This window comes from Solanum tuberosum, unplaced genomic scaffold (assembly GCF_000226075.1).
Source record: "Solanum tuberosum cultivar DM 1-3 516 R44 unplaced genomic scaffold, SolTub_3.0 scf00298, whole genome shotgun sequence".
Taxonomy (NCBI): Eukaryota; Viridiplantae; Streptophyta; class Magnoliopsida; order Solanales; family Solanaceae; genus Solanum; species Solanum tuberosum.
The window spans coordinates 15328-27460 of NW_006239219.1; positions in this window are offsets into that span (position 1 = coordinate 15328).

Genomic DNA, 12133 nt, shown 5'->3' on the forward strand with positions numbered 1-12133 from the left:
ATTAGGAAATAAATGTATATATATATATAAAGGGAGGAGAGGCTGCTAAGAAGAGGTGGGACAAGAGGATTTTTCGCCGGAAATTCTCACTCACACTTATGGGTCGGCGCGTGGAGTTGATTGTTGAAGTTAACTCTTAAAGACTTTTTTTAAAAAAAATTAGGTTATTGTTGCTTACTTAATTACTAAAGTGGTAGTACTTAGGGTGTGTTTGTGCTTGGTAATGAAAAAAAAAATTAATTAATTATTTTTTTTAGGTTTGATTGGTGAAGGAAAATAACGATTTTACATTATGTTTTAGATGATTTTTACGTGTTATTTCATAATATATTGTATTGTCTTAATGAGAATACAAGTATACTGTGTTTGCATAGATTATATCGTTTCTGCTGGTTACATAATGTCTGACATCAATAATTTGAAAATAAACATATTAAGAAAGTAGTGTACAGAGTAAAACTACTATATTTAAGAGGTAGGGGAAAGGATAGGATTATTCAATAATAAGTAAAAGCAAAATGAGAAGAAAATATTAAGATACCGATATAGTCACACCAAATCAATTGTTATACAAAATGAGACTTTTCGTTATTACATAACAATGGATTTAAATAATACAATATTATAAAATTAAGGATATCAACTATCCAAACAAAGTGTTAATGGAAGTAGAAAAAATAATATTTCTTAGTCAGTTAGATTGATAATAGTTTGGTAGAATATCTTTTGAGGTTATATTTACTTACTACTTAAATACTAGAAAATAAGTGAAAAATCTATTATTATTTTATAAGAAAATAATTTTCTTTATACCAAACACATCCTTAATGTTTATTTATTTATTTTCATTCAATTTTGAATAAATCCACCAAAGATTTCTTATTATAGTCCGTTAATTTCATGACTAGTTTCGACTAGTTAATACTCTCTGATTCTTTTTATTATTATTATTTTTTTTTATTTTTTTTTTTAGCAAATTAGGAGAGGTTTATTGTATTATTTTTTATTATTAAATAACTAAATAAATATCAGTATCAAATTCAGATTTCCAAAATATAATTAGTTTACTAAAATAAATTCTTAATAAATATATCTTTTTAAAAAAAAAAATATCAAGTAAAATAAAAAGGAGCAAGTAAAACCATTTGTCTTCACATGTTTGTTCAATTAACTGTTAAAAAGTTTGCAGTATTTCTGGATGACCCAAAACTCCAACAATACGTTTTGCAGAATCACTTTATAAGATTTACTTAATTTCTTCGATTTAATAACTGCTAATTAATATGTTGTTCTTATTTATTATCCCTTGTTATGTTCATTAGCAAGTTATTAACGTCAAAAAATACTCTTTCGTTAATATAATCCACAATTTCAAATATAAATTCAATTTATTATTAATTTAGGTATAAACACCGCTAACATTTTGCAAATGTAAAGAAGGCCTAGGTGATAAATCAGATTTTCGAATTTTATCGAATATGACATTTGCTTGATGAATTTTGTTAAGAAATAAAGGTATGCTTTTTAAATTATTATTTTTCAAAAAAAAGCGTGTGATTGATTATTAATTCTAAGAAGTCTTATAAGTATTCAACAAAAGTTTGTTAAAAGGGTGGCTTGGCATTATTAGTTTCTAGGAAACCAATCCCACCAAACAAACAATTATATATTTCAATTTTTTTTTTCTATAATCAACCAATTTGGTGTATGTAATCACAACTATTGGTACCTTATTTTCTTTAAATGTGATGAATGTTTAGTTAAAAAAGGAAGGAGGAATCAAGTTTGAAAGTGGAAAGAGATATGATGAAGCGGATGGGGTTGCTCCTTTCTTAATCAAACGTTTCAAGTTTGAGTTCGAGTCCTGATCAGAAAATCTCTTGTAGGGAGCGCTTCCCCTCAAATAGGGTCGGCCCTACACGATGCAAATTCAAAATAATCAGACTTCAATGTGGATATTGAACACCATGTGAAAAACTAAAAAAAAGAAAACGGAAATAAAAAAATGAATTGGTAATTACATATCTAAATGGAATAATAAGTAACTACTCTACTAATTAATTACTAGTTTAATTATGATTTTTATCATCAAAGTAATTAGTAGTAACGTGATAACATTAAGGTTCCAGCCAATTTACAGCGCATGTATATTAATCTGACTTTCAAAATTATAATTAAAAAATGTAAAGAGTAATATTTGTATTAAATTGAATGTATAGAAATTTCATTGGTCATTGTGGGCCATTTTATTTTTAAAAAACTGTTTTAGGTCAACTAATTTCAAGTAAAAAAACAAATACACATGTACTTTGTTCCCAATATTTTATGTTTCTAAATAATCCAACTATTTTAATTACTAGAGGATATATTAATCCAACTATTTTAAATAATATAGGATATATCATTGAAGATCCAATTGAGTTAATTAAAAATGGCAACTATACAAGTTTGAAATGCATCATTTTTGTTATTATATGTTTTTCCATTAAAGACATTTGGCTATTTTGTTAGCTGACTAAATAGAGTATCATGATATTATTCATAATTAATTTAGAATAGTCAAGCTTCAACATAGAGATCGTACACATAATGAGAAATTAAAAAAAACTTATTCATTGACGATTATATTTACAAGTAATTATTGAGGTGTGCAGGGAATCGCTTAAGAATACTCAAACTCGGCTGAAATTAGCCTGCTTGGCTCATCTATTCTCCAATTTTTATTCATTTGCTTCAAATTCATATACGCATAAAACTCGTATTAAGTACAAAACATCTAAGATAACGATATAACAAAATAATTATGCATAAGCTATGATATGATATGATATGATCAATACGATAACATAATATAAATATATATTTTTAGATGAATATCAGTTGCGCTAACACAAATTTGAAATATGTTATATATATTTATTATAAGTTTCTCCTAATTAATTACTACTCCCTCTATTTCCAATTATTGAATTGTTGAGACATTTTTCATATTTCAAATTAACTTAATTGTTCAATCTTCAAGACTATTTTTAGAATATTTTTCTATTTTTACCCTTCATTTGGATTTTCTATCTGATGAGTTCAAGAAACTTTAATTGCTATGAATTATTTTCTATGTGATGAGTTCAATACATTTTTGAATTATTTAGTATTGAAATTAGTTATTATGATTAATATTTAGTTATTCTAAAGATAAATTTGACAATAATTAATAAGGGTAAAAATGAAAAGTAATATCTAATTTATGTCATAATCTTCTTTATTAAAGGATGTGAAACACCCTAACAATTTAATTATTTTGAAATGGAGAAAATTATTAGAGTATGATATTCTGCATAATCTTAATAGTTAGTGATTATACCTACAATTAGTTGTTGGAAAAAAATAGATTTGTAAGGATACAAAATCTGTGGCATTAAATAGATTTGTGAGGACACAAAAAATAGATTAAGGCTGTTAGCTAAGTACTAAAGGGAGTATATATGATATTTGTTTCGAAGTTTTGATTTGAAATTTGTGTTTGCTTATGATATTTTTAACAAAATTAAATTATAACTTGAAATTTTGATTTCATATTTTAAATTCACATAAAAACAGAATTTTAATTTCAAATTATGATTCTAGTTTTCAATTAAAACTTGATCTATAATTTTAAATTTTGAAGATTTTTTTTAAAAAAAAATCATATTAATTGAAAAGTAATTACTTAAGCCTAGCTACTTTATTCCCTACTCTACCTATCCATATTTCTATTAAAAATATATGTCTGGTATAAAACTTTGCATAACTGTATTTGAGGAAATTTTGATAATTTTATTTTTCTAAAGATATTCATGTTTATGAATAAAAGTACAAGTTTTAAAATTTTAATTACAAATTCAAATGAAATTACAACTTTAAATGAATTTATATTATATCCAGATTAGTGATTTTAATGCCTACTTGTAAAAGATATATATTTGTTCATAGAATTGTACTAAATAATACTCACTTCTGTTAGAAAAATAAATAAAAAAAGAATATTCCTCAAATTTCGAAAGAAAGTATCCCTCGTTGATTAAGAAAATCTTTTCGTTTTTACTTTATAAAGAATTAATATCCTATAGTAAATTGTAAAGAGCTAGTTAAAGAGAGATGATTCGTGCACGTGAAAAATGGGTCTGAAGGCAAAAGTAGTCGATTTACCTCACTCCTCCTCTCTCCCTTGTGCACGAGATAAAAGTGGGGTCTAATTCAAATTTATTTTTGCAAAATAAAATAAAATCTTTATTACCTTATTAGGAAAAAGTATAAATTTATGTGTGCTTACCAAACTCTTTCCATATAAATTCTATTGAAATTAAATTTAATTTTATGCACGTTATTTATTGTCCTTTGTTTTAGAATTTTTATCGTTGGGACCGTTATTTAGTTAGTATAACGTTCTCGATATCTTACCTATATATATATATATATATTGAGTTGATTCATTCCTATGAGAACGAAACCAACACTTGAAAATATTTTTATCCTTTCTTCCTGTAAAAGATTGAGTTTTTTGCTATAAATTATTTTAAATTATTTTTGCTTCTAATTTATATTAAAATAGCTTGTCGAATCCTTGAAAATACACGTATATCAGTTGAAATGTTCTTAACAATAGTATTATCAACACAACCTCAATCATGAAAAATAATTTAGTAAAAATCACACAAATCTCATAGTGTTAAGAGCTAATTACATTATAAGCTTACTTTTTTTTTCAAATTACAAAAATTCCTTAAAATTTAAGAATTTCGAATACATCCTTCAATGTCTCGATACATCGCGTCTTGATACATTACCTTTGTTGATACAAGACACACATGTCCCGAAACATCACTCAACGCCCTGATACATCGCATCCTGATACATTACCTTTGTTGATACAAGACACACATGTCCCGAAACATCACTCAACGCCCTGATACATCGCATCCTGATACATTACCTTTGACCTTTGTTGATAGAAGACACATATGTCCCGATACATCGCGTAAGAGTGATGTATCCGAAAATAGGAGAGTGAGTGAAGAAAATTGAAATTTTTATAATCTTTTTAAATGGTAGAAAATTTTGGAGAATATGATAAATAAGTTGTGTATTTAAGTAATTTTTTCAATAATTTATTGATTCTATTTCAACAATTGTTTACAACAATAGTACCTGATTATTTCACTTGTGGTACTCAAAAAAATATCTTTAATGTAAGTACCCAAAATCTATTTTTCTTTTAAACATATTCACTCCCTATACTTTGGTAATTAGTTTCTTTAATTTTTTTTTCTTCCCACAAAGTTTCTCTTCTCTTCTTAATCACTAATTATAGCCATACTATGTAGTTACTTAAAAGTTATATCAGATATTTAAGCAAGTTGTCAACCCAAATCTAAAGTGGTGCTCGATATATAGATCTAATTATGTTTCCTACTTTCATACTTCTTACGTGTTTTTTTAATAAAAATAAAAAGTTATAACTAAAGGATATGAATTTAAACTAAAAGGGCATGGCTAAAGTGGGTCATGTAATTTCGAAAAAATTGTAAACTAATTAAATTTTAAAAAAAATTATTTTTTTTTCCAAAAATACCTTTGTTAAAATAGGGACACCAAAAAAGAGGTACCTGTTTCAGCCTCAAATTCTCTCTTATGTACATAAAAATAAATATATTTAAGAGAATATATTTTTCTTATGTTTTAATTTTCTTATATTCTCTTATGTCATAGAGAAGTTATTTATATTTGTTAATTTCATTATCTTAGGTAGAAACATTTAAAAATAATATATTTTGTACCCATTACAAATGTATTCATGGTTTGAGCTGGTGACGGTTGTGTTATATACTACTCCATATAACTTAAACTATTTAATTTGGGCAACGAAAGAATTAGTTTTTGAATACCATAAACTTTTTTATATATATGAAACTCCTCCGATTCTAATTATTTATCCTAATTTCTTTTTAGTCTATTTTTTTCCCTTTTTAGTATAATAATTTTTTATTTTTCACTTTCCACGTGACATGTTTAGAACTGCAAAATTAAAAAAAAATTACTTTCTTAAATTTGTGTCAAATAACAAATAAATTTAAACGAAGGAAATAGTACTTACACAAGATAAAGTAAGGGGACTTCAAGATTATTTTTTTGCCTACTCCTCCTACGTTAGATACTCTTCCTTTTTTACTTGTCATATTTCGCATCACGCGAGTTAATTTGATTAATTTTTTTATTTAAATTGAATTAGAATAATTTAATATTTTAATTTAAAATTTAGATGTTTGAAACTATATGAAAAATTCAATAAATTTTATGTTGAGTTTTAAAAGGTGTGAATGCAAAATGAAGAGTTGCGACTTTTATGATGAGTTGAGACTTTAATGAAAAGTTGCGACTTTTATCAAGAGTTGTAATTTTTATGAAAAATTGTGACTTTTATGAAAGGTTATGACCTTTCTGAAGGGTTGTAACTTTTCAAAGGGTTGTGACCTTTCCGATAAGGCACAATAAACATATGTTCACACTACCCTTTGTTATTTATAAATATAGGGATTTCCTCTCATTTTATAACAACCAATTTTCTGGACTTCTTCTCCAACTACTAAATCTGGTATTCTAAGTGTACTTTAATGCCGTTGAGTGGTTTGCTGACACTGTGGGTACATGTATCGATACACCTGTGAATAAGATCGTTCTATCCTGGGAGGATATATTTCATTAACTTCGAGTACCTGAGAGGAATAATTTTCTTAAGGGGACACTGTGCATTCAGTGGGTTCGATTTTCTTCTTTGAGAAAAATATTTTGTATATTGTTTCTAATATGCTTCTGATTCTATTTTCTAAACTTGTTTTTTAATTTTCTAGTTTTGAAAATACTCTTTAAACTTTTTAAGTATCTTAGGAATATATGAACAACATTTTAATCTTTCTCATATTAATATGATGGAAAGATATATCTTAAAATATTAGTCAAAATTCACATTCAAAAATAAGATTTGAAAATTAAAAAGGAAATGATAATGTACTAGCTCATAGTTAGGTGAAATTTTGGTATTAATTAACTACTAACTATGTATATGCACACCTATTATCAACATTAATTTGTGATGTACTATTAGTAATTAGGTTTATACCAAATTATAGACAAGGAAGACAACTAGAATAAGTCAAATAAAGAAAGTTTGCCAAAAATTAATAACATGACACTTACATTTTTTATACAATTTTTTTATTTTAACATATCAAAAGGAATTTTTTTTGTACTATTCTATCATTAAATAATTACATACAATATTAATGATCAAATTTAGATTTTTAGAATAACTAATAAGATTAATTTCATAAATAAATCTTTAATATATATTATTTTTTAATAAAAAGGTCAAGTCAACATAAATCAATTAAATATAAAACATAAGAAGTATTTACTATACAAAACTTCGAGATTTTTTTACAGACTCCTACTACATTGTACTCACTCATATTTAGGTGTAATTTTTGTACTAACTACTAATTATGTAGTATATGTACACTAGTTATCAACATTAATTAATTATTTACTCATGAGATATATACTAGTAATTAGGTTTATACCAAACTGTAAATAGATCAAGGAAGATAATATAATAATAATAATAATAATAATAATAATAATAAGTCAAATAAAAAAAGTTTTCCAAAAAGTGATCCTCTTTTTTCACCCTCTCTCATTTTCCAAAAATAATATATATATGAATAATAATAACATAATACTCATGGAAGAAACATCCAACAGTTGTAAAGAGATCAATTTGACCAAGTAAGAGTACTTAAAAGTACGTTTTAACTAATTTGCATTTTTTAAGAAATTAATTAATGTGCGACTAATTGTACTCCCTCCGTTTTAAAAAAACATATCTTGTTTGGATGGTTGGTACCGTTGAAGTGTATTATATTGTTGGTTTAATTTAAATATAAAGTATTTGTTTTGATTGCTATTTAAATTTTATTGTATTGTACTGTTTAAATTTATCATTAGGTAATAAAGAAAAGTAACAATCGATTTGGTGTGATCGCATAATTATCTTAATATATATTTCTTATTATTTAATAATAAGTTTTTTTTATAATAGATAGACATATATCTTAATTTTCTTGTATGTTCTCATTTAAATTATAGATGTGTGGCATTATGTAATAGTAGATAATGCTACAATATATTCAAACATTGTATTCATTAAAGTAACATTATATAATTAATACCATACGATACATTATGAAACAATACGTAATAATCATCCAAACAGAAGAAAAAAAGATTCTCAAAAATAATAATTGCTTCCGAAATTCAAGATAATAATTTGTAAGAAAATTCCAATTATATCCTTAACATTAAAGTAGATATGCATAGGATTTTAGAGAGAAAAATTAATTTATATATATTGAATAAGAATAATTTAAAAAACTATATCTTATATTTACTAGTTCTATATAATGAATTAAAGTAACACTTATTTTAAAACGATCCGATGCAACAAGTGGCATTTAGGTGTTAATTAGTGAAAGTGAGTGTGCCTGCCTGCCGCCCAAATTAGAAAACCAAAAGCTACTCAAAGGTGAACATTTGGTGGAATAAATATGAAGGAAAAATGCATTGAGTAATTCTAACGCTCGATTTTTCTTGATAAAGTCAAACATATTATGCACCCAACCAACCATATTATATAATTTATATGTTGTTTATTCAACAATCATTTACTTTCACTATAATATTGTTTTAGGTGATTTGGAGAGGCAATCTTTCTAACTATCATGGATTGTTTGTATGAAAATTGACATGCAGTTTCCAAAATGTTCTTATTATTATTTTATGTTGTCAACCTAATGCACTCAAGAATTAGGTTCTTCTCTAACTTAGAAATGAAGTGCAAAATTCAATTGGACTTAATTTTTATATGTATTTTGATTTTCGCATGAAGTTTTTTAATTTCTAAAGATCGTTTCATCTTAAGTTTTTGTTTCTTGATTTGCACATTTATCAGTAAACTTAATTCCTCTTGGAATTTTATGTACTTGGAATCTTCTTCACGCAGGATTATACTTACGTAATCCAGTTTTAAGGGCATGATTTTTCAATAGTCGTTTGGCAATCACAATCACTATCAGTTCTTTGTTTGAAACATGTCAGAAAATTGTTTTTCATATAATATTTTTCAATCATCAAAACTTCAAATCTGAGATAGTTTTTGTGTTCTCAGCTTCTTTCTAGGATTTTGGTTTTTAGTGTCGGGGGATCACTTCCTCTTCCGGGCCGATTCAACACTCACTTTACGTGACATTACATATATGTATATATCACATAAATATATACTCCACTTTTATAATTAAAGATGTGGTCCTTCTCTATTTCTAATTATAAACACATTCATTTATATATATATATATATATATATATATATATACTCTTCATGTTCAATACACCCTTAAATATATAAATATATCACATAAATATATACTCTACTTATAAACACATTCATTCATATATTAATCTTCTTGATTTCATGTTCAATACACCCTTAAATACACGTACATATGGCATACTCTTCATGTATCAATTTATGTGACACTTTTCATTTTTTTAAGAGTCAAACAGTTTAAGTTTGATCGGGAATTTGCGCATGAAATTTTTAAATTTTTTGAAATAAAATTTATATATTTGTAAACTACATAAAAAAAAGTACTATAAGTCACAATAATTGACAATTCTAAATATTTAAAAAATATATTAAAAATTTATGATCAAAGATAGATTTGTTTGAACCTCGAAATTTGAAATGTATCACATAAATTGAGACATAGGAAATATCATGTTTTCTTAACTCCAGCCTTTAATAATGAATTTTTGACATATTCTAATCACATATGGATAAGAGAATAACATTAAAGACACCTTTTTCGTTTCTATTTTAAAAAAAATTATTTATTTATTTTTTTAATAAAAGGAACAAGTAAAGGAAAATGGGAGGAAGAATTAATATTTCCTCTATCCACTTTTAATTGTCATGTTGTGCTTTTCAAAAGTCAATTTGATTAATTTTAAAGTTAAACTATATTACATTAATTTGATATTTAAACAAAAAATTTAGATATTTAAAAACTATACGAAAAGTACTATAAATTGCAATTTTATACATTTCAATATGATGAAATAATATATCGTAAAATGTTAGTCAACGTTCTTATAGTTAGACTCTAGAAAAGAAAACTATGACAACTAAAAATAGATGACGGGAGTATATGGCGTGTTTGTTGGTGGGAAGTGGGAACTACGCACGTCCTTGGAAACTCTCACATGGGAAAGGAGCTTTGCCTTGCTTCTCTTGCTTTATTTATTTCCTAATATTTAGGTGGTCCTAAATCCTAACACATGGGATTTTTCAATTTTTATTTTTATTTTTTTGGATCAAAATTGGTAGGCTAGTTCTTTTGTGGTGATGACGGTTGCGCTCGTCTTGGATTTGATTATGTCTTTTTGAATTGTTCAAAAATCAGTCAATGTCATCGAGGAATAATTGAAAAGAAAAAAGAAAAAAGAAAAATTTTAATTTCAAACTCTCATCATGCTATATTTGTTTTCATTTGAACCAAATATAGATAACTATCGATTAGAAGCCGGTCTAATTAATGTTATGAGTTTAAATCATTAAGAGAGCAAAAAGATGAGAGTTCCAAGGGAGAGGAACCGGTCTTCCATAGACCAAAGCAGCATGTGAGTCACAAGATTAAAGACCCTTTCAAACATAACGAAATTGATGTAATTCAAACTCGCAAAGTAGCCATATATGCTGAAAAGGTAATTAGTTGGATGTTATTCGTTGTAAAATTATATTATATTAATATATTATAATTGGTGGAATTTCAAACTTGGTTTTGCTAGCAACTCTTGTCGAGCACTAACAAAAAAGATAAATTAATTTTATAGGTTATTTACATTATTTTTTAAAAAAAATTTATCATATTTTTACTAAAGATGTTTATTTTTTTACATATAAGAACTACGACGTCCTCATTTTCATATATAAAAAAATCTGACAAAGTCATTTTTATCTATTAAATTTATAAATGTCCGAAAGATCTCCTTTTCTCTTAATAATATCATATTGTCGATCAACTCCAAGAAAGCATTACAAGAAAGAAATGGAGAAAATTGTGGTTTCTAAATTTCTAATTCGAAATGACTTGACCTATATTGATCTAATTAACACTTTAAATTTGTTTGCAATATGCATGGCCATATCTTTTTAAAATATGAATATCACTTACTCTTTGGGTTTAAAAATAATAAAGTATTCACTCAGACACTTTCGATTTAAATTTTGAAAAAAAAATTGTGTGTGCTTTCATTAGTCTATCAGACAATTAAATTAACCACATAAAGTATTTTAACATGGAGAAAGTATTTTTTAGTCTTTCTAATATATTAATTTAGTTCCTCCTTTGGTAAACAATATACTAATAAAAATAACAATAATAACATATCCAATGAAATCTTATAAGTGAAGTCTGAAAAGAGTAGAAAATACGCAATCTTACCCCTACCTCGTAAAGATAGAGAATTGATTTCTGAAAGATTATTTTCGAAAGGTTATTTTCGAAAGACACAAAAAAGAGGAGGAATAAATCAAAGATGTGATGTCACCATCGGTTAGGAAGGATTAGACCACGCTTTGAGCAAATGGATCTTTAGTTGGGCCTAAGTAGGGTGGGCCCAATTACGCTTTTGGGGGCCCACTGAACATTGACTGAACCTTCAATTTTAAGTCTTTGTCTTCCACGTGGCGGTGTACTGTGCCCCACGTTTTAAGGCGGCCCAGTTGTATATTCACGCGCTTCACTCGCCCACCTATGCGGCTGGGCTTCAAATATTAATCACTCCTTTCAATTACATTTACTCCCTCCGTCCCATTTTATGTGGCAACATTTGACCGGGCACGGAGTTTAAGAAATAAATGAAGACTTTGAAATGTTTACCAAATTGCCCTTTAAAAAGTAGACTCACTTTTCTCTCTCCTCATAAATGTATTGGAGTATTATTTTAAGATTAAGTGGGACCAACAAGGGTAAAAGAGGAATTG